Genomic DNA, 24,761 nt, shown 5'->3' on the forward strand with positions numbered 1-24,761 from the left:
TATGATGAGGAACAGAGTCAAACCTGACAGGTGTGGCAGAACTGGGACACGTGCAAAAAACCCACCCTATTGGCTAAAAACACAAGGCAGAGGCCTGGGCTCTTAGGGCCGATTTGGCACAAAGAGCAGAACTGAGGATTGGGGGGGATGACTCGTAGGGGTGAGGAGTCGGCATGGCAACACATTCAGGAACATCAGTGGAAACACTGAGATCCATTTCACTCCCCGGTCCATGGCCAAAGAGGTTGCATCAGAAGAGACCCGGCTGCTGAGTCAGGTCAAAGGGCTCCCATCTAGCCTGGCACCCCGTATTCCACACTGGCCCATTGGCTGCAGCCAGTGGGAATCCTGCAGGCAGGAAAGGAAGACAACGGTCTTCTCCACTACTGCTCCTCTGCACCTTCAGGGCACAGCCAGCCCATCCAGGAGGCCACCTGACATGGGTTGTATCCATGGCAGACTGCAAAGGGGCCAAGGGATTTAGGGTGCCTTTCACCAGAGTCTGCTGCCACCACCTTCCTCCAGCCTGCGGCCACGGCAGTGATCTGATTCATGCTCACTCAGACAAAAGGTGAATCAGTCCCATACTTATCGTGCTCTTTGTGCACTGCCATGAAGCACATTTGCGCTGACCGTGTAAATGAAACCGGAAGTCCCACACATCCATGTTTCATGGCAGCACACGAGGAACATATAGTAAGGGTTGCGGGTTTCTGTAGTGCAGAGGAAGAGGACCTGAGATGGCATCAGGTGGAGTTCTGAGTCACGCAACCCTGAGTCAGATGCCTAGTGCCTCTCAGTCTGGAGATTAAAAGTCATGTTCTCATTGCTCAGTTGCAACTGGGGTGTTATACAGGAGGTCCCTGAGGTGGTCTACAACACAAACACATTAAAATAATGCACAGGTTAAAAGCAAAAGATAAAGAAGACACCACCAGCCAAGAAGACCCCCCCCCCAATCTGCAGTAACATCCAGGCTAGCAAACAGAGAGACAGGAGCAGCCAAATAATTTGCAGGAAATATTTAATTTACTTGCTGCATTAAAAATAAAAGTCATTTTCATCCTGAAAAGAGATGAGAGACCAAGCCGAGTCCTCCGGCAAGCGGGAATTTCAAACACGCCCCCACAGAATTAAGGGCTGCTTTTGCTGAAGACAGCTGAGCATCCACAACTGATGGTAGCCAGAGCAGGATTTGGTCAGAAGACCTTAATGTCTGGCCAGGGAGGAGGGCTCAGGTGAGAGATGAACTCTGAAATTTTTGTTTGTTTATTCACATATTTATTCTACCCGTCTCCCAAGGAGCTCAGGGTGGTGAGCTCCTTGGAGCTCTCCCAAGGAGCTCACGATTCCTTCCCTCCTTGTGTCCTCACAACCCTGCGGCGCAGGTGAACTGAGAGACAGTGACTGGCCCAGGACGCTTCTACGCTGAGCATGGATTTGAACCTGGATCTTCACTCCATACACCATCTTGGCCTTCAACGCTACACCAGCTCTGCAGGTGTAGTCCATCCTTCACACAAAGGGTGACTGCAGGGCTGGCTTTACACCAACTGAACCAACTGCTCCTCACTGGGCCCCATACCTAAGGGGCTTCCGCACTAGGGTAATCTACTCTAGTCTTGTCAAATACACACAGCAACACATTGCAATGGACACCTAACACCACGTTGCAGGTTTTATAAAGAGCAACGGTGATTTTAATTTTCTTCTGAATTTCAAAGAAGCGGTTTTGTAACTATTTACTTTTCAAATCTACACGTTTTGTTTGCTTACTTGTAGACTTACATGAATGCAATTTTATATTAAAAGGTGCTTAGATCCACTTCGTCCATTAACTCACATGCACTTTTTAAGCATGCATTTTGAGTGCTCTCCATTCTACCATTGAGATTTAAAGTCTGTAAGAAATTTTATTTATACCTCTAAGATTCTGCAGACCTTGGCTGTGAACCTGGGACCCTGCAAGAAAATGTTCCCATTTTCCAGGGTCCTTCCCATTTTTCCCTGTAAAAATGTTTCCAGGGCCCTGCAGCTCCAAAGGCCAGCCCTGGGTGACTGTGCCCCCCCCACTGGCAAGTGTCAGTTTCAACTGTTCCCTCGGCTTTCCAGGCACTCAAACGGTCCTCAAACCATCTCCATCAATCTTCTGAGTCCCCCCTTTGCCAGCAAGATGCCCAGTCTCAGGGCTGCGGAGAGGCAGCTCTGCCATTCTCCCAGCACCGCACGACATGAGAGCATCAAGCGTCAGGGGAAATTGTACAGATAAAAAAACTTCTCCACCTATAAATTTCCAGGGCCACAAAGGAGAAATTGAACTGGCATCGGCAAGGCAACCCAGGCTGATGGATGGCCTCAATTTGTTCTCTCCTCCAAAGTAAATGTGCTTGATGGAGATGTCCAGGGCCCCCCCCCCCAAGACACTCTGCCACGATAGGTATTGTTTTCTCTGCAGTGCAGCACTGTGGCTCCCAGACAACCTTCACGCAGGGCTTTTATCAGCCCGTCAGTCTGGTGGTCGGGCATCTATCACCACTTTCTTCTCTGGGATTCTCTCGAGGTTCCCCCACCCACCCACTCAAATAAAGGCAGCAACCTCGATACCGCCTGTTGGGTTTCTTTTAATCTGAACCCCCGGGGGCAGATTCTGCCTCCATCAGAACAGCCTTTTAACATGTCATCTCTGCAAGCCACAGATCCCTCTCCGTCATGCCGGAATTTACCAGCGACAAATTGGAACGGAACTACCAGGCTTCTCCGCCAACAAGGACATCAGGAGCGAACGACTGACAGGCACAGTGACAGCCTTCTGCCTTGCAGGTGCAGTGGAGCATTTCAGCCTGGCACTTCTGAGTCTTCTGAAGGCCACGGTGCTCCCACGCTCAGACATCTCTGCACCATCTAACGCAGACACGGCAGAGGCCGAGAGAGAGACAACACCTTTTCCAGCCACGGGGGGGGGGGGGCTTCTGCCATTGCCAAGCATTTGCAGAGCACCCTCTCAGAGTGCCAACTGCTCTTCCTATATTATCCGGCTTTACTCCTCACAATAGCCCTGTAAGTATGTACGATTCTTCCCATGCTGCAGATGGGGAAGACTGAGGCACGATGCTGCGCAACACCAGCTCTCCCTGGCTGCCGAGTGCATCCCCACTAGCGACTGCCGCTCCCATTGGAAGCAGCTCCAGTCACCTGACACTCCCCTCTGCTCTTTAATGACTCCTCCCATTTCAACATAAACTCCCATCCAGAACTTTTTTTTTGGGGGGGGGGGGGAATCAAATCAGGTTAAAGTCAGCTCATCCCATTCAGCAGTTCGCTTCTGACATCAGCCGGCCACATGCCACTGGAGATGCAATACGCAGGGGACATTCACCCCCTATCGTGTCCCCACAACAGCCAGAACTCAGAGGCATAGTGCTCACGTACATGGGGGTTCCATCTGGCAGCAAGTCACCAACCACTGTCAGTGGACCATTCAGGAGCGCATTGGTCTACTCCTTTATAATGCCATTCCAGTGGGCAGCGGACATCAGCAAGCCTTGCCGGGTCAGACCAAAGACCCACCTAGCTCAGCATCCTGTTTTCAACAGCAGCCAGCCGGAGGCCTCTGGAAGCTCATGGCACGAAGGAGACAGACTTTCCCTGCTACTTGTTCCCAGCATACAGTATTCAGGGGTTCGCTGAAGCTGTTCATGGCAGTTCTACTCAGCTACGCAGTGCATTGTTGAGAACTCTCCTCCTGCATTAATCCGCCTAATGCTTTATCTTTTTTTTGCCATCCAAGTTAGCGCCTCTCCCTTCTCCTCCTCTCCTGTTATCTCCCACAGTGTCCCAGTTTAGACTGTAACCTCTTTAGGGCAGTCACCTGCCCTTTACTCACTGCAGAATAAAACATGTTTGAACAGCCCCCTTTACACAAATGCATGCCCCAGTGAAAGCAGAGGAGGGCACAGAAGTTCTGGACGACAATGCCTGGCCGGCAATGCCACCCACCACAGGGCTGGCCAGAGATACTTGGAAGACCTGCTCGGTGTTCTGAAGACAGGTCCTGCTGTCCACCAGGCTCCCTGCCATTTTGGCCACCCTTCTCTTTTGAACGAAGACACTTGCCAGCTAAACTCCGATGCCAGCTGTGGGGCTGGGCGGACTTTGCCATGAAAGCCGATAGCTGGGAGAAACCTGAGGCCAAATGATGAAGTAGGAGTGAGTGAGGCTTAAATGTCAGCCACAATGAAGTGGACCAAGGGTGGGGGGCATGACATTATGTGGAGACACAGTGTGGAGAGGATCTTTTCTCCCTCTCATAATACGTAGAATTCTGGACAGCGGAGCAAAAGAAAGGACTTCTGCACACAACACAAGGTTAGCGTATGGCCGTGGTTCCCAAACATTTTTGACTAGTGGCTCCCTTGACCTACTGGCCATGGCTCCCCATCAGAGTTACAACTGTATACACTGCATAGAATGGTGAGGTTTTCATGAGGATTCCACAGGTCCCTGGTTGAATTCTGTGCTTCCCACTCCTTCGAGAACCAGTGGCTTACGGAACTCATTGCCACAAAATATGGAGATGGCCTCAGACAGCTGGGAACTGGGCCAAAGCATAGGGGAGAGTCGGGGCCTTCAAAGCCAGTTTTCAGTTTGTGGAAGCCTAGAAATGGGACCAACTTGATCTTTGGTCTGATCTAGCAGGACTCTTATGCTCTTGTCAGGAATCATAATTTAGAACGGAATCTCCGTGTTCAGAGTCTACCCCAGAATAGACACTGGGGGCGAGACACAGGCTAGGCATGAAGGCATCTGGCCTGCCACTGTGTGAGGCAGGATGACAGACTCTGTGGGCTCAGGCCCGGTCTAGCAGGGCTCACCTTGGGGTCCTGTGCTCCCCACCATCTTGTTCCCCAGGGCAAGCCAAGCTCCTTCCCACTCTGGGCTGCGGCACGGAATTTAGAGGCGCAGCTCTAAATCAGTCGGGAACCAGCTGCTCCCAGGTGACGGATAATGAAGTAACTCCCTCCCCAGCCTGCTGTAGCTCTGCTTCTCCCTCCCTCGCTCTCCCAGCAGCCCCTTCCTGATGAATTTATTGGGGTTTTTCATCATCATGTCAGCTCCAGTAATTGCTTCACAGACAACTTTTACAACTTCTTCTAAGGGGACAGCTGTTGCCTGGGGGGGGGGGCAGAGAGAGAATTGTCCTTCAGGAACCACTGGTGGCTAGAAGGCTGGGGGTGGGATTCTTGGGCTCTCCTTCAGGAATCCTCCCTGCAGCCCCCACACCTACCTTCAATGCCAAACCAGCAAACTAGGCGCTGTCGGGCTTTCCTGGCCCAAGTGGAGGAAACGGCCCCCTGCTGAGTCAGGTCACTGCTCCCTCCAACTCACAGCAGTTGACCAGCAGCGGTTCTCCTGGAGCAAAGGAAGATGGCTTTAAACAAATCCTCTGAGTTAACTAGGGATCCCACGGCTGAACTGAGGAAGTGAACCTACTGTCAGTCTTCATCCTGGGTCAGGCCATCAGTCCACCAGCCCAGAGCTGTCAAGTCCACCTGGCAACTGCTCTGCAGCCCTTCAGAACGGTGAAGGTTCCTTCCCAGTTCTGCTACCTGGGATCCTCTCCACTTGTGGTGCTGTGCTGGGGTGGAGCTTGGCCTTCTGCACACACAGTCTTGTACTTTCCACTGTGACCAAGCCAGTCGGGGTCTGTGGGTTCTGACATCTTCTAAGTCCTGGCTGGCAACAACCTGGGCGAGGGGTCTTCTCAGTGGGGGCACCTGCCAAGGACCAACCCAGCCATGAAGCTGACCAGGGCAGTTGCTTCAGGCAGCAGAGCGGCAGAGGTGCCTACTTCCATCTGCTCACTCACCTCCCCTGCTGCTGCACCTTCCCACCCCCTGGACTGGAAAAAGAAGAGGGGGTGAAGCGGAAGCAGCAGGAGAGAAAGGGGGGAGTGAGAGCACCTCCTTCATTGGAAAACAAAGACCTAAAGAAAACATAAGAGCATAAGAAAAGCCCTACTGGATCAGGCCATAGGCCCATCTAGTCCAGCTTCCAGTATCTCACCGCGGCCCACCAAATGCCCCAGGGGTGTCCAGAGGAGTGCAGGTGGTCCCGCAGTGGTGTTGGTGACCTGCTGCCAGAACACCCCACTGGGCACCCAGTGCTTTGTGCCATTTTGCACCAGCCCCTAGCCTGGTCTGGCAGTCATCCATTTAAGAGAGCATCCATCTTGCCCCACGGCTGGCAAATGATTTAATTCCTCGAGTGGAGAAAGCAAGTGGAGTGGAATTGAGGGATGGTGTTGCCTCACTAACGGATATTAAGCACACCCTTGTCTACCCCTTGAGTGAGCCAATGTTCTATGAAATCAAAAAATCGCTTCATCGAAATGTTAAGAATCTCTGGTGGCAACGGAAGCCGTGCTCTCGTCCGTCCCCCCCGCCCAGCCCGACGAGCACAGCGCTTCGTCTTGTCAAACGGATCCGTTTCATGTCTCATCGGCTGCCCACATCTTTCATTAGGTTCCCTTCCCCGTCTTTTTGGGTTCATAATCAAGGAATAACTATATTTTTCATGCCAAAGGAACACAGCGTTCGCTTTCGCCCAGTTCAGAAGAACTCGAACATCTCACCAGGCGTCAGACAAAGGCAAGATCAGATCAGAGTCTCCAACTGACATCTTCCAGCCCCTCTGAGCTCCTTGAACACACACACACACACACACACACACACACACACACCCTGCTTAGCGCCTTCTATCTAGCAGACTCTATTTTTGCTTCTGTGAAGGATACCTATATTAATATGAGCCAAAAAGCCTAATCAGAACCCCTGCATTTAGAGGCTGTCTACCCAGTGGCACCACTAAGGAGGTGTGGTGGTGACACCATCATTAGGTGACACCATCAGGGAGGTTGATGGTGTCACCAAAGGTGGAGAACCAGAAATTTCCTGGTTGAGCCAAACCGGAGCCCAAGTCTACCAGGTGGGTAGACCTGGGCTCTGGAACCGCCTCTGCTGCAGCTGATAGCGGGGGGAGTCTTGGCATTAGGTACAGATGTCATGCCTGTGGGTGGGGGGAGTCCCCCAGATGTGTAGACCTGGCCCCACAGACAACTAGGCCTATTCTAAGCAAAGAGACCAGTTGTACCCAGCAGGTAGACCTGGGCTCTGGAGACTTTTCCAGCTGTTGCTGCCCTCCCCCTGTTCTGTCCTGCCCCCTCCCTACCCTGTCCTGTCTTCCCCCATCACCACCTGCCCTGCAATGGGCGACTCCAACTCCAGTCATGCCACCTTGTCTACCTCTGCATGTCAGTCACTGGAAGGTCAAAGAAAGAGAAAGATGTTGTCCTCATGCCTGGCTTGCAGGCATCCCCAAAGCACAGCCACTGTGGGAAGCAGACTGATGGGTTTCTGTGGTGTATTCAGAGGAGGTGCAAAGCACTAAGTTTTGCAGGGAGCCTCACCACGGCGTGCAAGTGCCCTCCTCCCCTTCAGAGCCATTCTGGATTGGGGGAGCAAAACACAGGCATTCGCCGCCCTGCTTCCTGCAATTGCCTCCATTTTGCTCCCCCACCCAAAATGGCTCAAAAGGGGAGGGGGAGGGGCCACTTGCACACTGTGATGATGCCCCCTGAAAAACTTAGTGCTTTGCACTCCCGCTGTCTATGCCACTATTGGGTTTGGTGGGCCTTTGGTATTATCTAGCAGAGCATCTCTTCTTATTAGCTACTACAGAAATGAAGCCTTCACGTAGCAAGGCAGTATACCACTGAATGCCAGTCACTGGGGAAGGCTGCTGCTATGTGGTCTTCTGGGAAGAAGCATCCAGTTGGCTGAAAAGAGGATGCTGGACTAAAGGAGCCCCCTTTGGTCAGAACCAGCAGGAATCTCCTTGTGCTTGACGCCTTCAAGTTGGTTCCGGCCCCTGCAACACATGCCAGCGAGGTGTGGCACTTCTTTGAGTGCCCTCAATAAAGAACTTGGATGCCACTGCTGAGAAAGCAGCTCTGGCACCGCGTGGAGGCCTGCAGCAAATGCTCATCCCCCACGAGCTAGTGCGTTTCAGCCAATGACCCAGCTTTGCCCTCAAGGCTGTTTGGCACATTTCAGCAGGAGCTTCGGCCCTGAGGAGGGATGGCAGGCATCGCACCTCCCTGTTGAGCAGGCAGTGTGCAAGTTGCCCACAGTTAGCACATTAGAGCACAGCAAATGGAGGGCAGAACTCACACAAGACAGTTCTTGGACACACTGGTTTACTAGCCAAGACGGCCATCGCGTCAGTAGAGCCGCTCACAGTGTGCTAAGGCAACGCAGACAAGTCTCTGCTCCCAAGGAGCTTATAGCATCAAGGAGACAACGGAGAGAGTATTGGAGGGAGGGAGAAACAAGGGTAAAGTAGGTAAGGTAAAAGTAAACGATCTTTCTTCCTCGGGCTGGTAGGTAGGACTGCTCTCCTCCATTGTACGTAAGGCAGGTTATGCAGAGAGAAGGTGACTGGCCAAGTCCCAAATGAGCTTCCTGACCAAACCACTACGGTCCTAGTCCGACACTCACCATCAACCACTAGGGCAAGTCCAAGACATTCCAGGTCACACAGGCGGAACGCATTGGTGGGAAAACAGATGTCCCTTTTTTGACTCAGACAATACCAGAGTCAGAAATTTCAGGTGCGACGAACAAGGTCGGGCCAAGACCTCCCAGCGCTGGAGACAGCCTGCCAAGGGCTGCCAAATTTCCCTGAGGATGTGTCAACTTTCCACTCCCTGGAGTGGAAAAGGAGGAAGGGGTGGAGCAGAAGAGCAAGTGAAGAGGGGAGAAGAGGGTGGGCTAGAGCTCTAGTGCCCCCCTTCATGTTTCCTGTTCCACTCCAGGGAGAAGGAAGAGGAGAAGCAGCAGTGCAGGCAAGTGGGCAGATGGAAGTGGGCATCCTCTGCCAACCTACTGCCTGAGGCAACTTGTCTCAACGAGCCTAATGGACCAGCTCTGTTCAGATTTGTAATTCACTTTTTTCAGATGAAAAGGAAACACCCACCTCTCTAACTCTCCAACGGGCAGCTCATTAGCATGCTAAAATCAGTATGCTTAACCATTTTCAATGTTTTAATTTATTTGCCTTAATTTAAACACCATACGGCAAGTGCGTGCCACGCAACTGTCAGGTCTTAAAATCCCGACTAGTATTCCAATCAAAAGACATTCCGAGCAAAGCTTCGGAATTGCTTCAACATCACATTTAACTGCCCCAAGTGTGCTTAACTGAGCTTTTTTCCTACTGAAGATACATTGCAGGGGTGGGAAACTCAGAGCCATTTCGCAAACCAATATGATGCCTGAGATCTCAGGATTCAGATTTTCTCATCACAACACCAAATACATCCCAGTACTGGACATTTGCATCCCTTCTTTTCATGTCCCAGATATGTGTGTCCCAACATACGTACATGTATACTAGATCTGCTTTTGTATTTTTAAAATACAAAAAAAAAAAAAATTAGGGTTAGGGCTGGGATAAGACATGGCGTTTGTTGACCAGTTATACTGGGATGCAAATGATCGACACACACGCACACAAAAAAAAATCAGACACGAATGTTCAGGGATGGCAATGACCAGGTCACAATCGCCCAGGATGCAAATACCCTAGTGACTTTTAAATTCATTTCAGCACAAGAAGCCCCAGCAGACAATGGCCTGATCCCTCCATGGCTGTCAGGTTCCCCTGTGCGATTGTTTCCTCCCTGATTTTGTCCACAGCGCACTCAAGTAGAGCTGCAAACAGCTGGTCAACTCAGGGCAGGCGCTCTTCGGCTGACTCAGCTGCCAGTCACTTGGCCTCGTTCCTAGGGCCCAGCAATTCCAACGGTGCCAAAAGCCCCAGGGACCCTGCATGTGGCGGTGGGGCTGTTGCAGAGAACGCTTTGCTGGGTTCGGAGCCGTGCAGCACTTCTGCAAATCGCCCTGTTTAGCGAGGTGCCTGAGTGGGCTGCCATGGTCGGGTCATGTGGCCTAGAGCCTTTAGACACAGCTTGTCTCATTTAGGAGGAGGTGACCATTGGAAATATTCCTGGAAATGAATTTGTGCAGAGGCCCAGGCAAAGAAGAGATGCTGGAAGCCACCCCTTATAGCCAAAAGTCTTTTATCGCACTAGACGCTGTTCCAGAACCACCATTCAGAGCGTGATACCAGAGTCTTTCGAGACTGAAGGTTGCCAACATGGAACTTTTATCACAGAAGCCTAGAGCGGGGGGATGTTCTAGGTCCTCTGGTCCAGTGTGTCCTCCATGCAGGAAATCCCTAGAGCAACTCCCTACAGGGGCTGCCTGCCTGAAGACCTGCAGCAGGGGACACACACTCACAGTAGCTGGAGCAGGTGCGAAGCACTAAGTTTTCCAGGAAGCCTCACCATGGCATGCAAGCAGCCCCTTCCCTTCAGAGCCAATCGGGGTGGTGGGTGCAACACGGTTCTGGAGGGGAGGGGACATTTGCACGCCACAGTGAGGCTCCCTGCAAAACTCAGTGCTTTGCACCCCCTCTAGCTGCGCCACTGCGCATGCACACAAACACACAGTCACTGGCCCTATGGTCAACCTGCTCATACCCTTATGAGGTTCCTCGACAGATCCACCAACATTTCCCCTCCTGCCACTGAATCTCCTTTGCTCTGCTCCTGCCCCTTGGCGCACCAGAGAACAAGCCTGTCCCCACTTCTGCACTGTAGCCCTTCAGGCATTTGAAGTGTAGCATCATATCTCACCCCACCCCAGTCTTCCCTAGACTGTGCACAGCCAGCTCCTGCAACCTTTTCCCCCCTTTCCTTCAACTTGTTTTCCAGACCCCTGATCATTTTTGTTGCCCTTCTTGCACTTAAAGCAGGAACCAGCACTGCTGGCGGAGTCCGACTGCTGCAGAATCAAGCAGGGCGATTCCTCCTTGCGACTTGCGCTTGATGGCTCTAGCAGCTTGGAGCAGCACTTGCCTTTTTTGCCGCTGCATCTCACTGCTGCCTTAGGTGCAGTTTGTGGTCGCCCGTGAGCAACATCTTCTGAGTCCAAACATGCAGGGGTGGCACTTGATTGCAAATGGATAAGGGAAAGGCAGTCTGCCTATGCTCAGGAGCACTCTGTTTTGCATCATTTCAGAGTACAGATGAAAATTGTTATTATTATTTTTAATTTAAAAAAAGGCCTCCTGAAATGAGCAGCAGCGGCTACGCTGCTTGTGGCAAGACTTTTACAATATATTGCCCTTCTGAGGAGGGTTTTAATCTGCTGCTGTTTCAAGCAAGGTTGTTTATTTTCTGGTTTTGAAGTCCTGTTTTCTTTAGAAACCTTTTTCGGTAAATCACCTTGCTGGATTATTCTCATTTACTTATGACTATAATTTCCATCCCGCTCTTTGATGACTGAATGGCACTCCAAGCAGCTAAGCATTCAAGGGAATATAACAGAAATTACAGATATAAGATGGAGACATTAAAACATTATGCTCTGCTCTTAGCCACGGAGCCTGGAACAGAGTAGCAGCAGCTACAGAGGGTTTGCACAGGGGAACAGGTTCAAGAGAAGGTCTGCTGGAACTGGCTGGTCTTTACTGCCTGCCCAAAAGGGACATGTTCCCAGTGTCATCACCAAGAAAGCCCTCTTTTCTTGTACTCATCCACCATGTCTGATGGAACGCCCTTGTGCAGACACAGGACACCTGCAAATTCCAAAAACTGGAGATAACTAACAGGGAAGGGTCATCACCTTCCTGCCCTGCTTTTGGGCTTTCTGAAAGCCTCTGATAGCCCACTGTTGGAAAGAGGATGCTAGACAGGTAGACCCTGTGGTCTGACCCAGCAGGGGTCAGGCAGTGAGACCCGTGATCAAACCCCGCTCACCCATGAAGCTCAGTGGGTAAACTTGGACCAGCTACTCTCCCAGCCTGATCTATTTCACATGATAGGGAGGATACAAGAAGGAAACATCCTTGCCCCGCTGAGCATCTTAAGAGGCAGAGCACAACTGAGAAATGAAATAAATGCAAATAAAAGAACGCTCTAGTGTCTCTCACAAACTCAGGAGGAAGGGAAAAGGCGCCCACCAAAACGGGTCTTAATTCAAGCCAGTATGTGCCCCTCCCACCATGAAATTACAAGAACCACGAGTGATTCGAAATAAATTGGGGCTGAAGAAGGAGCTTCCCACACAGTGCAAAATTAACTTACACAATGGCAGTAAAGTCAGCGATTGTTAAATTGCAACAATAAGCTGAAGTACCATTTTAAAAAAATCAGCTTGTAAGAGTTAAGTGAATTCCACTTCCCTCCCCAGTAACTCTTACTCCAACCTTGTCGCTCTTTAAAATACGGATAAAAAACAGAACTCCAACCGACACGGGCAGCTAATTGGCAGAGAAAATCACAAAGAGAACCGTCAGGTCGGCAACGATTCAGACATGCACCGCTGGCTCCACCAAGTCAGACCCTTCTCCATCTCGCTCAGCTTGCTCTACTCTTACTCTGACTGGCCGGGGCTCGCCAGGGTTTCACAGAGGTGCCTTTTCCTGACTCACCTGAAGGTGAGCTTGAACACGGGACCCTTGACATGCAAAGCAAAGGCTCTCCCACCACACAAAAGCCCTTCCCTGAGCCTGCACGGCTCTCCCTACTCCAGGGGACATTTTCAGGTGCTCCAAATGTGGACGTCCCCACCACACAGGACGGAGGTGGGTGTGTTTCTCTTTGGACCAGAGCCGACAAGCAATTCAGGATTGTTGGTGGATTCATCCTGTTCCGTTTAATAGGTTTGTCCAGCAGTTAGCAGATTAGCCAATCAATAAGGGTGTGTGTTTTGCCACCCATCAAAGGCCTTCAGCCAAAGATCTGACTGGTTAATTTGAACAGACCCAATAGCACTGAAATAGAGGAAGCAGCCGCAGATCAAGTCAGGCCACTGACACAGCTAACTCAAGACTGCCAGCCCAGACTGGCAATGGCTGTTACTGAACAAACTACAGCAGGGCTGAGGCCTTCGCATCCTGCTCACTGGCTTCCCAGAAGCCTCTGCCAGGACACTATTGGAAACAGGATGCAGCGAACACAATCCATGAACCAGACAAGCACAGTTCTCATGGTCTAAATATCAGACAACGGGCAGGAGGAGGAAGTGAGAGCTGGAAGGGGCTGTTTGCCGTGATAGCCATGCAGGAAGGGTACAGCAGCCTAGTGGTTCCTCAGCCTTTGCCATGAATGCCCCTCAGCCTCAGTCTTCTCCATCTGCAACATGGGTGCAACAACACTGGACTCCCCCGACAGGGGTGTTGTGCGGACAATGTCAAGCTAATACACGTGAAGGGTTCTGCAAGCTCAAAGTGCTACAAAAGCACTACATGTTCGAATAAAACCTCCAGGGTGCAGGCAGGACGCCTCTGAATGCGAGATGTTGCAGACAAACACCTGAGGAGGGTTGCTGCCTTCACCTCCTGCCTGTGGACTTCCCGCTGGGTATAGCTAAAGGGGGTACAAAGCACTAAGTTTTGCAGGGAGCCTCGCCGTGGCTTGCAAGTGGCCTCTCCTCCTCCCCTTCAGAGTCAGGGGAACTCTTCCATTTTGCCCACCACCCAGAATGACTTCAAAGGGAAGGGGGAGGTGCCACTTGCAGGCCACGGGGAGGCTCTCTGCAAAAGTTAGTGCTTGCACCCCCTCGAGATATTCCACTGCTGCTGGGCATCTGCTAGGAAGTGGGATGCTGAGTTGGATGGACCGTGATCGGAGCCATCTTGTGCTCCAGCCAAGCCCTCGGGGAAGAAAGACAGACTTGGGTCCCCTCCCTCCCCTCTGCCTCAGGTCCACCTGGAAGAAATCCACTTTGTCCCTCTTGTCCTAGTTGCTATCGCGGCTCCTCCTGAGGGAAACAACAGAGCCATTTTTTGCAAAGCAACTTCATTTTCTGTCATTCTGCACCCCTGAGGTGGCAGGGAGAGCGACAAAGGGGTTTTTTCCTCTTCTGTTCTTCTGCCTCCCTTCTTTGTCTGCTCCTCCTTTCAGGCTGGAGTGCACCTGAATCTCAACAATGGGCTCTGCTTTGAAGGTGGTAATTGGGGCAGCCCACTGCTGCCTTCCTTTGCCCCCTGATGCAAATACTGTATATTAAGTTCCAAGCACTGTCGCTGCCTCCGGAAACAAATGGGGATTCATGTTGAGGATGGAAAACTAATCATGACTTCAAAACCACCCAAGAGATGGAGTAGTAATTGAGGGGAAACTCTGGGACAGAACAGGCTGTGCTGTGCCAATTCTATTAATTTTCTGACCAGGTTACTGCAGGGCACCCCACCTGGGACTACCCTCGAAGGCATCTTCAAGGGTGCCCAACAAGGAGTGAAATCAGTGGCCTTTTAGCTCAGCAATGTCCACTATGCCAGCAGCTCTTCAAGGTCTCCAGCAAGGGTCTCTCTCCTCACCTGCCACCTCAAAGGGAGATACCAGTGATTGAACCTGGGAACGCCCTCCTTCCCTCCCCCACATGCAAAGCAGGAGTTCAGTCATTGAGTCATGGGCTTTCCCAGCCGCTACCACCTCCTCTGCGTCCACCAACAGAGAGATTCAGGAGTAGCCCCCCAAATGGTTGCAGGAGGGCACCTGAGTCAGAGAAAAGAGGCTTGTTTAAGGGCATCTGGTGGGGTTCATGTCCAGAGTGAAATCTAAACAGGGGACTCTCCTGCTTCCAACCTTAATCATCATGTGCCATCTGCTCCTGCATCAGGGGCATATTTTAAACACACATTGTTATCACTTGCTCTTCATAGCACAGGGGACACCCCCCATCTTTCCCCAGCACTCTCTCTGCACCGTGGGCGAGAGCAGCCAAGGCTTGTGCCTTTTGCAAGCTCACACGCTGACGGCTTCTTTCATATCAGGCTTCCTGTGGCGAAAACACCTTCCCAGCTTAAAATACACACATGACTGCTGAGCGCCTTTCAATCACATTTGTGAGTCTCCCTATTTAGAACATGGGCTCCCACCAGCCAGCCAGCCACACCCGCTCCCTTTGCCCTCCTGCACAGACAAAGAAATGCGGGTTTCAGCAACACATCAAAGACAGCCAGGCCTCTCCAGCAGAACCCGCCAGCTGCCCCAACTGGGGGTTCCAGGAGACCTCCTCCAAAGAGAAGACAGATACCACAGTGGCCACCAGCACCAATGGAGAACACAGGAAGGCAACACCCTCTGTGAGCTGCCAGGGGCTGCCTTTCCAATTGACTTCCTGCCTTAGGAGACTGCAATACCTGGGTAGTGCTCCCCACCTGCGACCCTCCTCACCCCTGGGATTTCAAGAGCAGCAGCATCAACAATTCCAAGTTGAAGCATCCCCAGCCCCAGGCTCTCTATGCCACTGCCCACACACTCCAGGGCAGGCCCTGGATAAGATCCACAAACTCCTCTGCAACCCAGCAGGCCTTAGATCAGTGGCTCTTTTTACATTTACAGATCCCCAGCGGATGGCCCAAGATGTCTCTAGACCCCCTTTGCCAGACTGTTGAAATCATCACCATCACCAATCCTATTATGACTTCGAAAGGTATCAATAGCTTGGTTTCACTTTACATATGGCTAGCTGGCCTCAAGCCATGTTGACAATGGTGATCGTGAATAATCTAATCCAGTGCTTCTCCAGCAGTGGTCTGGGGTGGTATGGTAGTGGTACTTGAGGTGGCTTATGGTGGTACTCATAGGACCCCTGGACACCTGCCGCTCGGCAGAGAGACCAGGAATGTGACACAACGAACAGTGGTAGGAGGCCCCAAAGCATGTTTCTCCATGCTCGAAAAGCCCTCTGAGCCTTTTATTGGTGTTTGTCGCATTGCATATAGCCTCCCAACCCGGAAATAACTGGTAATGATGTCATCACCAGTTACTTCCGGTGGTACTTAGAAAAGCGAAGTGGTAAGGTAGAGGACAAACATTGAGAAACACTGATCTAATCCAACAACAATTTTTTAAAAACTGTTCAGAGATGGAGTCCTATACCTCATAATTTGGTTCCCATACCACTTAAGGGGTATGGATTCCCCCAATTAAAAATCCCTGACTTAGAGGCTCAGGGCTGGTGCAACAGCCTTGAGGGGAAGGCCCTTGTTGGGCTTTGTGGAGCCAGCCCTGATGACTCGACATCTTCTAGGCAGCTCCACGCTGGCAGGCCTCCTGCCCCACCACTGCTCTCCTACTCTCCACTGCCCGCACCACCATGAAGGGGGCTGGAAAAGAATCGAACACCTCTGGCTCCCAGGCCAGGTCAGACACACAACAGGAATATAGAACGTGGAAAAGAGAAGCCACAGCCCTTCACCAGCCCCGGGCAGTAGCCGCAGAACTTCACCTCAGGTATGTTCTGGCTGAAGGCTGAGCAGAAGGCTGTCCAAAGAATGTTATGCAGGAGCGGTCCTGGTTGAATTTTGGATGGGAGACTGAAAGCTGATTAAGCTGCCAGCAGACAACAGAGCCAGGAGGAACAGCCATCTACAGCTTGGCCAGCCTGAAACTGCTCCTGCTAGAAGCTCGAAAGGCACGTCCAGATGCTAGATGTGAGGAACATGCCATTTGGAAGAAAAGGGCTCTAAGAGCTGCCCACAGAACAACTGTTGCACATACTCATTCGTACTCCACTCTGGAGCTTTGTAAGCCACCCTGGGCATTTGCTTCGGCATGGGAAAGGTGGGATATACATTTCTCAAATAAAATAAATAAATAACACAGGTATGCATGTGTTTTCCATGTGCTTTCCCTCTGTGAAGGAAGTCTGCATGACAGCCAACATCACAGGCTTGCATCACCAAAACCGACAAGGCAGCACTCTCTCCTCCGCTGTCGTGTCAGCAACAGATGGATCACAAGAAAGCAGGAGAGAGAGAGAGAGAAGTGCTCCTTGAAGCACTCGGTACACTCACAGGAACATCTGGGGAATTCCTTTGAACCCCTGTCAACGCCCACCCCCACTCCAAGCCGGAGCTGCCAAGTGCTCCCTGGAGTGAAGATTCCTCCTCTGGTGCAGCACTTCAAAGGAGACTCTGACACCCCCGGACCCCAGATAAACTTCTTCAATGCTGTTGGGAAGGAGCAGGGGGCTGGAGGGAGGGCAGAAACACTTCACCTCCCATTACAATGCCCTGTGTCCCTGCTGGCTGAAGCAGTGGAAACACCTTGATTCACTGTGTCAGGGGTCGAGCCCTTGTCCAACCCCTGCCTTACCTGGCTGCAGGCCAGGGGCAGAACTGCCCGGCCATAGAGCCGCCACCACCTCTCCAGCTGACCAGGAAAGACGTAGGGCAGCTGGGTGGGAGAGACGGTCCCCCCAGGGCTCACCTGACCTGAGCAGTGAGCAGGGCCGGGTCACCATTAACCACCAAAGAGGAGGGAAGCAGGCCAGGGTCAGGGCCCCTTTAAGCCTAGAGAGGGAGGAAGTGGAGCAGCCAAGCGTGTGGCTGGGGAGGATAAGAGCAGGGGGGGGCCTGTGATGACAGGCAGTTCTGGAGAGGGAAGGCAGGAGGCTGGAGCCGGAGCCCCTGCCTGAAGACCAAGGGCCTCAGGTTCTGCCTCCAGGGTGAACCCCCTCCCCCTGGCTTGGTCTGAGGCTTCCCCTGCAAGGAACCCCAGGGAGGTGGACACCCTACCCAGGGGTCCCATGAGACCATCCAGCTGACCCTCAGCACCCTGCCAGATGACACCCTGAGACACACCCCCCCTTTTCGGGGCACCTCACACACTGAATTCCAGATTCACTCCTGGAATCTGCCTAACAGAAGAGGATCAGTCAGCATTCAGAGCAGCACAGATCCAGCTACTAGGCTCACATAGAATCTGTGCTACCCAAACGGAACTATCTCCACGTCCTTCCCAGCATTCAACGCAGTGGTTCCATTCCTGGTCTTGCTCACCGAACACAAAGTGATTCTTCCATTGTACCAAGGGGACAAGGTTTCAGAAGAGAAGTTCTTGCAGCAGGTAGACACTAAACAGGGGTCACCCGCTGGTAGCTCCACGTGCCATTTTTATGTCCCCAAATTCCCCTTGGAATGAGACTGCCTCCTTCCTCAGCATCATTCCAAGGGGGGTTGAAAACTGGGGTCACCAGAGAAGCGCCAGTGTTTCATACCACCCTCCAAATTCACACGTACACACACACACTTTTGCAGCCTACTATACAGAACTGTGAAATGGGAGGCAAGGCATTTTGGCCCAGTGGTGAACTGCTTCACTACAGAAAACAAGATCCAGAAATCAGAAGATGCCCATTAAAAACAGAAAACCACATTTTCTGTTCGGATTATATTGATGTTATTGTCATGCTGTGTAGCTGCCTGAGCATCTGTCCCTGTGACAAAAAAGCAGGGGACATTTAAAAAAAAATAGTAAAACGAAGAAAACAAAACACATCCCAGATGCAGCTGGTTTGCTCTCAAGTTGCCTTTTTCCAGCACGGAATATGAAGCTTTTCCAAGAGGACAGGCTTGGAAACGAGCAGGGTGACAGGAGAGCGGGACTGGGCAAAGAAGCACACTGTCTCTCAAGGCTGCCAATATCAGAGGCCTCCCTGCCCTGTGATAAGGCCAGTGCCCCTGCCCAGGGACCCTCGAGGGACACAACACTCAAGGCCAACTGGGCTGTGGACAAGGATGAGCTGAGCGAGGCTGACGGAAGGAGCTGCTGAGTCCTTCAGTCATCCGTGGTCAGAGCAAACTGAGCTGCACACCTCCTCCTCGGCTGCTGGGGCACCCTGAGGGCTCCAGTACAAAAGCAGAGCAAGAACAGGCACAAGAAGAGGAGGAAGGAGTCCTGCTCTAAAGCAGAACAAGAGTCCACCTGGCCCAATATTGCCTCTCTTTGCTGAGAGCACCTTTCCAGTCAGCTGCACCATAGGAGAGCCTTTCACTCAGAGATGCTGTAGCTGAAGCTAGCACCTTCCACACACAAAGCACATGCGCACACAACACAACACCCCCCCGTAACAAAAACATAAAAGCTGAGTTCTGCATTCTGCAAGCTCTCTCAGTCTTTCCCAGCCCTGAAATCACTTTAAGTGGAAGAGCAGTTCTGTCCAGTTCTGGTCACCACATCTCAAAAAAGACATAGTAGAAATGGAAAAGGTGCAAAAGAGAGCGACTAAGATGATTACGGGGCTGGGGCACCTTCCTTATGAGGAAAGGCTACGGCGTTTGGGCCTCTTCAGCCTAGAAAAGAGATGCCTGAGGGGGGACATGATTGAGACATACAAAATTATGCAGGGGATGGACAGAGTGGATAGGGAGATGCTCTTTCCACTCTCACATAACACCAGAACCAGGGGACATCCACTAAAATTGAGTGTTGGGAGGGTTAGGACAGACAAAAGAAAATATTTCTTTACTCAGCGTGTGGTTGGTCTGTGGAACTCCTTGCCACAGGGTGTGGTGCTGGCGTCTGGCCTGGTCGCCTTTAAAAGGGGATTGGACAAGTTTCTGGAGGAAAAATCCATTACGGGTACGAGCCATGATGTGTATGCGCAACCTCCTGATTTTCGAAATGGGCTATGCCAGAATGCCAGATGCAAGGGAGGGCACCAGGATGAAGTCTCTTGTTATCTGGTGTGCTCTCTGGGGTATTTGGTGGGCTGCTATGAGATACAGGAAACTGGACTAGATGGGCCTATGGCCTGATCCAGTGGGGCTGTTCTTATGTAAAACAAACAAAAACCTTTGCATCTCAGGAAGGAAGGTTTGAGCCCAGCCCAGTCTCTGGATTCTAATTTTCTCCATGCAGCTTTAAAACATATCCCCTAGCAGTGGTTCCCAAAGAATTTAGCACCAGGACCCACTTTTTTCAAATGACACTTAACTGTTTCAGTTTCACAACTCACCACCAATCAGGTCACGGCCCGCAGTTTGAGAAACACTGCCCTATAGGATAACAGTCATAGATGCTACTCTGTCACCTTCCATCTGAAAGGGTCCAATCCACGTGCCTGCTCAGGTTTCTCCCACCCCTTCCTGCTGCACAGGCAGACAAGGCCCTTCTCACAGGAAGACCACTATGAATACAGACAAAACATAACCAACCTGGAGCCCTTCTCAGAACCTGCCGCAGTGCCCCTGAACAAGGGAACACGCGGATTACAGACGAGATAAAAAGGACAACAAGGCACGGCGCTGGCTTTGGTGTGCCAAAAGCCTACTCTGTAATTGGAACTCAATTAAGTGAATAATTGTTACAGATGTAATAATTACCTTCCACCAACGCGTGGAGAGGAGCTGCATTCCAGATGAGTCAGAGCGACACCCTGGATCCCGGGTGACACCCCCACCCCCCAGTCAGCAAGACGAGCAGCACAGCAGCAGCCGGGCGAACAAGAGGAGAATTCCTAACAGGGATCATCACCAGCTCAGCTTCGTGTCTTTCAAACAGGTGGGCCAAGGGGGAGGAGCCCGGCCCCGGCAAGCGTCAAAATATTGTCAGTCTGCGAACAGGGCGAGTCGTGCTTCCCGGCAAGAGAAGCAGCACGTTGTTTTCCAACTCCTGCCAACCCGGACTGCTCCTGCCGGCTCGGATTCCCCCTCCTGCTGGCGTGGGAGAGAACTGTCCAGCTGGGCCAGGAGCAGGACTGAGGCAAGGCTGCTGAAGCCGCAGGGAGCTGTCCAAGGAGCCAGAACTCACACACACGCCCAGGTGCTGCGCAAAGAAGAAGGAGTTGCACCAGCAACAGCCAGGCAGCAAGCAAGCGGACTTACAGCAGCCCCAGCCTTCCCTAGACCACCAGCAGGGTCCTGGCCCAGAATGAGTCGGTCTTGCATCTTCCTCTTGACAGGAAGGCTAGGGCCAAGGCTCGTCACTCTGAGTTTTGGCTAAGGCTTGTCGCCAGCTTTACTCCTGAAGCAATGGTGAAAGTCTGGCACTGGGGTGCGTGTGCAAACGGAGGGCATAGAGTCCCCTAATTCTGCAGGCTCCCAGAGTGGGGCATCTTCTAGAGGGACAGTCTCAGGGTTGTCAGTGCCCACCAGTCGTAGGATGTTCTGAGGCCAGCAGGGTAGTCCTCTACTCAGCAAGAGATCTCATCCAATTCCAAGCCCAGGCACTGGCTGTTCCTGACATCTAAGGAAAGATGACTGAATCCTTCTCAACCAAAAAGTAGAAGTGGTCAGGAGCCAATTCCCAGACCTCTCCAATGTCAACTGCTCCAACAAAAGCCTTCAGACAGGATCAATTTTCTAGAATGTCTCATCGCCAGAATCCAAGGACTTGGAAGCCAAGCAGAACTTCCACACTTACAGCACAACAAAGGGCATTATTGGAAGACCCCAAAGCTCGAGAAGGGCAGATTCCCCCCCCCCATTCTTTTCCTTTGTAATTCTGTGGGTTCACTTTGCTCTGCATTCCACTCGACTCCAGTTTAATACACAGAATTTCTAAAGTTATTCTGAAGTTGGAGCACACAGTTTCCCTCCGCTTTCTGTTTCTCCCACTCACTGGCATCTTCTCTTTTTCTTTCCATGTTACTGAAGTACATCTGTGCATTGCTTCTTTGCAATATTTTATCAACACTGGTGTGTTCACACATAGGATAACATCTATCCTTTTGGTGCAGTGTTTCACTAGTGTGAACATTTGTAAAACGCCACTCACAAATAATATTGACACACCCATATAGCCAATCACATCAAGATTGTTTTTTTACACTGCTTTACTAATGCACTATGGTTGGCAACCTTCACCTAACCTTGCGCCGCATTGGTGGTTCAGTGGTAGAATTATCGCCTGCCATGCAGGAGGCCCGGGTTTGATTCCCAGCCAATGCAACTCCCTTTAACCCCTGGGGGCTGGGGGATAAGAATAGGCCCTCAGTTTGGCTGTACCTGTCATAAGAGGCGACTAAACATCCACCGGGTATGTGGGACTCCTCAGCCTGGGAAGGCAGCTCATCTGAGAGAAGGAAAACTCTGATCCCAAACCTCCACTGCCTTGTGGCTACATCCAGTTATGGAAAAGGCTTCAGGAGTCAACCTCAAGGCAAAATCCGGAGCCGGAGTCCCTGAGGCAGTTCACGGCTGAACACAGTCACGTTCTGGCAACTCCTGCGACGCCGCTGGAACCAACCGTATTGGCCTCTGCCTTTCCATTGGACCATTTCAGCGACGTGGAGAGGGGGGATTTGCTGCATGGGTAACAGCCTATCTTCCATACCTACTTTACCCAGGCTTCGCACACTGGAGAGGACACTCTGTTCCAGAACCACCATTCAGAGCGCAATACCATAGTCCTCCGAGACTAGAGGATGCCGACAAGACTAATGCACATATGTGCACTGATAATGGAGAAAGAGGCAAAGCACCAATAAATTTAAGGGACAGAATATTGTCGCAAACCCTGAATGCGCAGGAAAAAATCTGGAAATTTAAAAAAACGGAACAATAGAGGATTCTGAATGTATCGGCTCCACTTCAGAAACTAGTTAGTTCAGAATTCCAACCTCCCGGGAGAAATCTGAATGAAGGAGAATGTCAGAAACATCTCTGTTGAAACCACCTGGAGCTCTGTACACACATGGAAGGCATGAGGAAGGCTGGATCTGCACATGGAATTGACAGGCATTAATGAGCAGATGACCCAGGATCTGGGGGTTGGAACGGAGGCACCCCATTCTTTCTGTGGTTTGTCAGAAGGGCACAGCATCCTCTGCCTCCTTTTGCAGCACCCCTCCCAGGATTTAATGCGTTGGCTGAGGGCTCTGATGCAGACGCCAGATTCCCTGGTGTGACTGAGCCACAGCTACACCTTGCCTGTCAGCCTGCATCAGCCAGCACCACCAGCACCTGCCGTAATTGGCACCTCCAATCAGAGCACAGATCCAAGGAGCTCCCTGGGGATGAAACAGGCAGGGCAGCTGACAAGCAGGATGCCCTGCCACGCAGCACTGCGTGGTGCATCTTTTGAACAAAGCCCAAGTGCGCCTGAAGCTTGCGTGACGCTCCTGTCCTCCCCGTAACTCTATAGCCACTGGCATCAGTAGCTCCCTTGGGAGGAAAAGAGCATTCATGGAGCTGAGGTCTGAAGCTTCAGGAGCTGCAAAGAAATCCTACCTGGTTTGATGGAAGACGGCGGCACCTGAAGGCAACTGGTTGACCACTGTGGGAAGCAGGATGCTGAGTTAGATGGGCTTTTGTTCTGACCCAGAAGGACCACCCTCCTTTGCTCTTAACGCATCCAACTCTCTCTTTCCTCTGCATGTTTAAATGTCCCCCCTTCTACCCTATGCTCCAGTCTTTTCCATCCCATGTTGATAGGAAGGCAGGTCCAAAACTTTTAGGACAGCTCAGAATTGGTTTGTGCAATCAGACTAAGGGACCTTCTAATCCAAGCATCCCACTTCTCACCAGAACTAAAACATCCAGCCGGTGTGGTCCTGAGCAGCTGAAATGCTTGCAAACATTCCGTTCCATTAGACCAGCTCTATAAGATCAGTGCGAGGTGCTCCACTGACAAAACAGCAATACAACAATAATCAGACCAGCCAATCTATACGAGAAGCTTCCACTGCAACCACTCCAAAACTGATGTAGCAATCCCTGGAGGTGCATGGACTGCTCCCCCCCCCCACACACACACACACCCCAGGCTTCAATTTGGAGCTTTCCTGCAACAAAACAGGCCTCCGGGATGGCCTCCTGAAGCAAGCTCTGGCAGGCAGCCTCAAATAGCAAAATACGACCGTAGCTTTGCTTGGATTCCCCGGGCTGCACCGCGTGCTCCCAGCAGTGCTTGGAGACTGGTTTTATTACAAATTAGTAGGAAAGCAGAGGGGGGGGCGGGGGGGAGGAAAAAAGGAAGAAGCAACACATTTTAGAAAAACCTCCAGCAAAAAATATATAAATCCCATTCATTGGCAAGGCTTTTATTTGTTAGCTACTTAGAGCAATTTACACAAATCATTTCGAGGACAAAAAAAAATTGCCTTTTTATAATGAGGGGGGAAAAAAACACAAAAGAGAGTCTGGGCTCCTATTAAAGCGAATCACTTGGTAAATGGGATATGCGCGGCAGTCTCACAAGAGGCTGGGGGGGTGCTGTTGCCCGCTCTGCGCAAAAAAACAGAGTGACAAATGTGGAAGGAAACTGCATTTCCCGCTGCCTGAAGCAAGACTGTGCCTCCAAGCCTGCTCTTCGTGTCAAAAGCTTCATTTTCACAACTGTGGCCCAGACCAGACCAGCCTGAGTCTTCTCTGCCTGCCCACAAGCAGGGCCCATTGATTTGCAAACCACAGACAAAGCCATGGTTTAACAAAAAAAAGATGCATCGTATCACATTTATCATCTTTTAAAGTATTTAAAACACGTCCACAGATTTTGCTTTTCCTCCACCACCGCTCTTACCTACCAAGTTTCTTCCAGTTATTTTCTAAAACAATCTGAAGAACCCTGCTGGATCAAGCCAAAGGCCCATCTAGCCCAGCTTCCTCTATCCCACAGATGCCTTAGGGAGCACACAAGACACCTGCATCCCGGTGCCCTCCCTCGCAGCTGGCATTCTGAGGCACGCACTTCTAAAACCGGGAGGTTGCACATTCCCATCACGGCTTATAACCTGGGATGGACTTTTCTTCTAGAAATCTATCCAGTCCCCTTTTAAAGGCTTCTAGGTCAGATGTCGCCACCACACCCTGTGGCAAGGAGTTCCACAGACTAAGGACACACTGGGTAAAGAAATATTTTCTTTTGTCTGTTCTAACTCTCCTGCCACTCAATTTTAGTGGAT

At 51.3% G+C, this 24,761-nt stretch overlaps 1 protein-coding gene and 1 non-coding gene across 2 annotated transcripts in view; one reads left to right on the top strand and one right to left on the bottom strand.

Moving 5' to 3' along the window:
* TMEM132E (transmembrane protein 132E) overlaps positions 1-24,761 on the bottom strand; it is a 108,924-nt gene that overhangs the window by 56,518 nt on the left and 27,645 nt on the right. The gene's annotated exons all lie outside the window — the stretch shown is intronic.
* TRNAG-GCC (transfer RNA glycine (anticodon GCC)) lies at positions 21,737-21,807 on the top strand. The gene has a single exon. It is a non-coding gene; the product is annotated as a tRNA-Gly (tRNA).

Source organism: Tiliqua scincoides, chromosome 8 (genome assembly GCF_035046505.1).
Source record: "Tiliqua scincoides isolate rTilSci1 chromosome 8, rTilSci1.hap2, whole genome shotgun sequence".
In the NCBI taxonomy this organism is placed as follows: Eukaryota; Metazoa; Chordata; class Lepidosauria; order Squamata; family Scincidae; genus Tiliqua; species Tiliqua scincoides.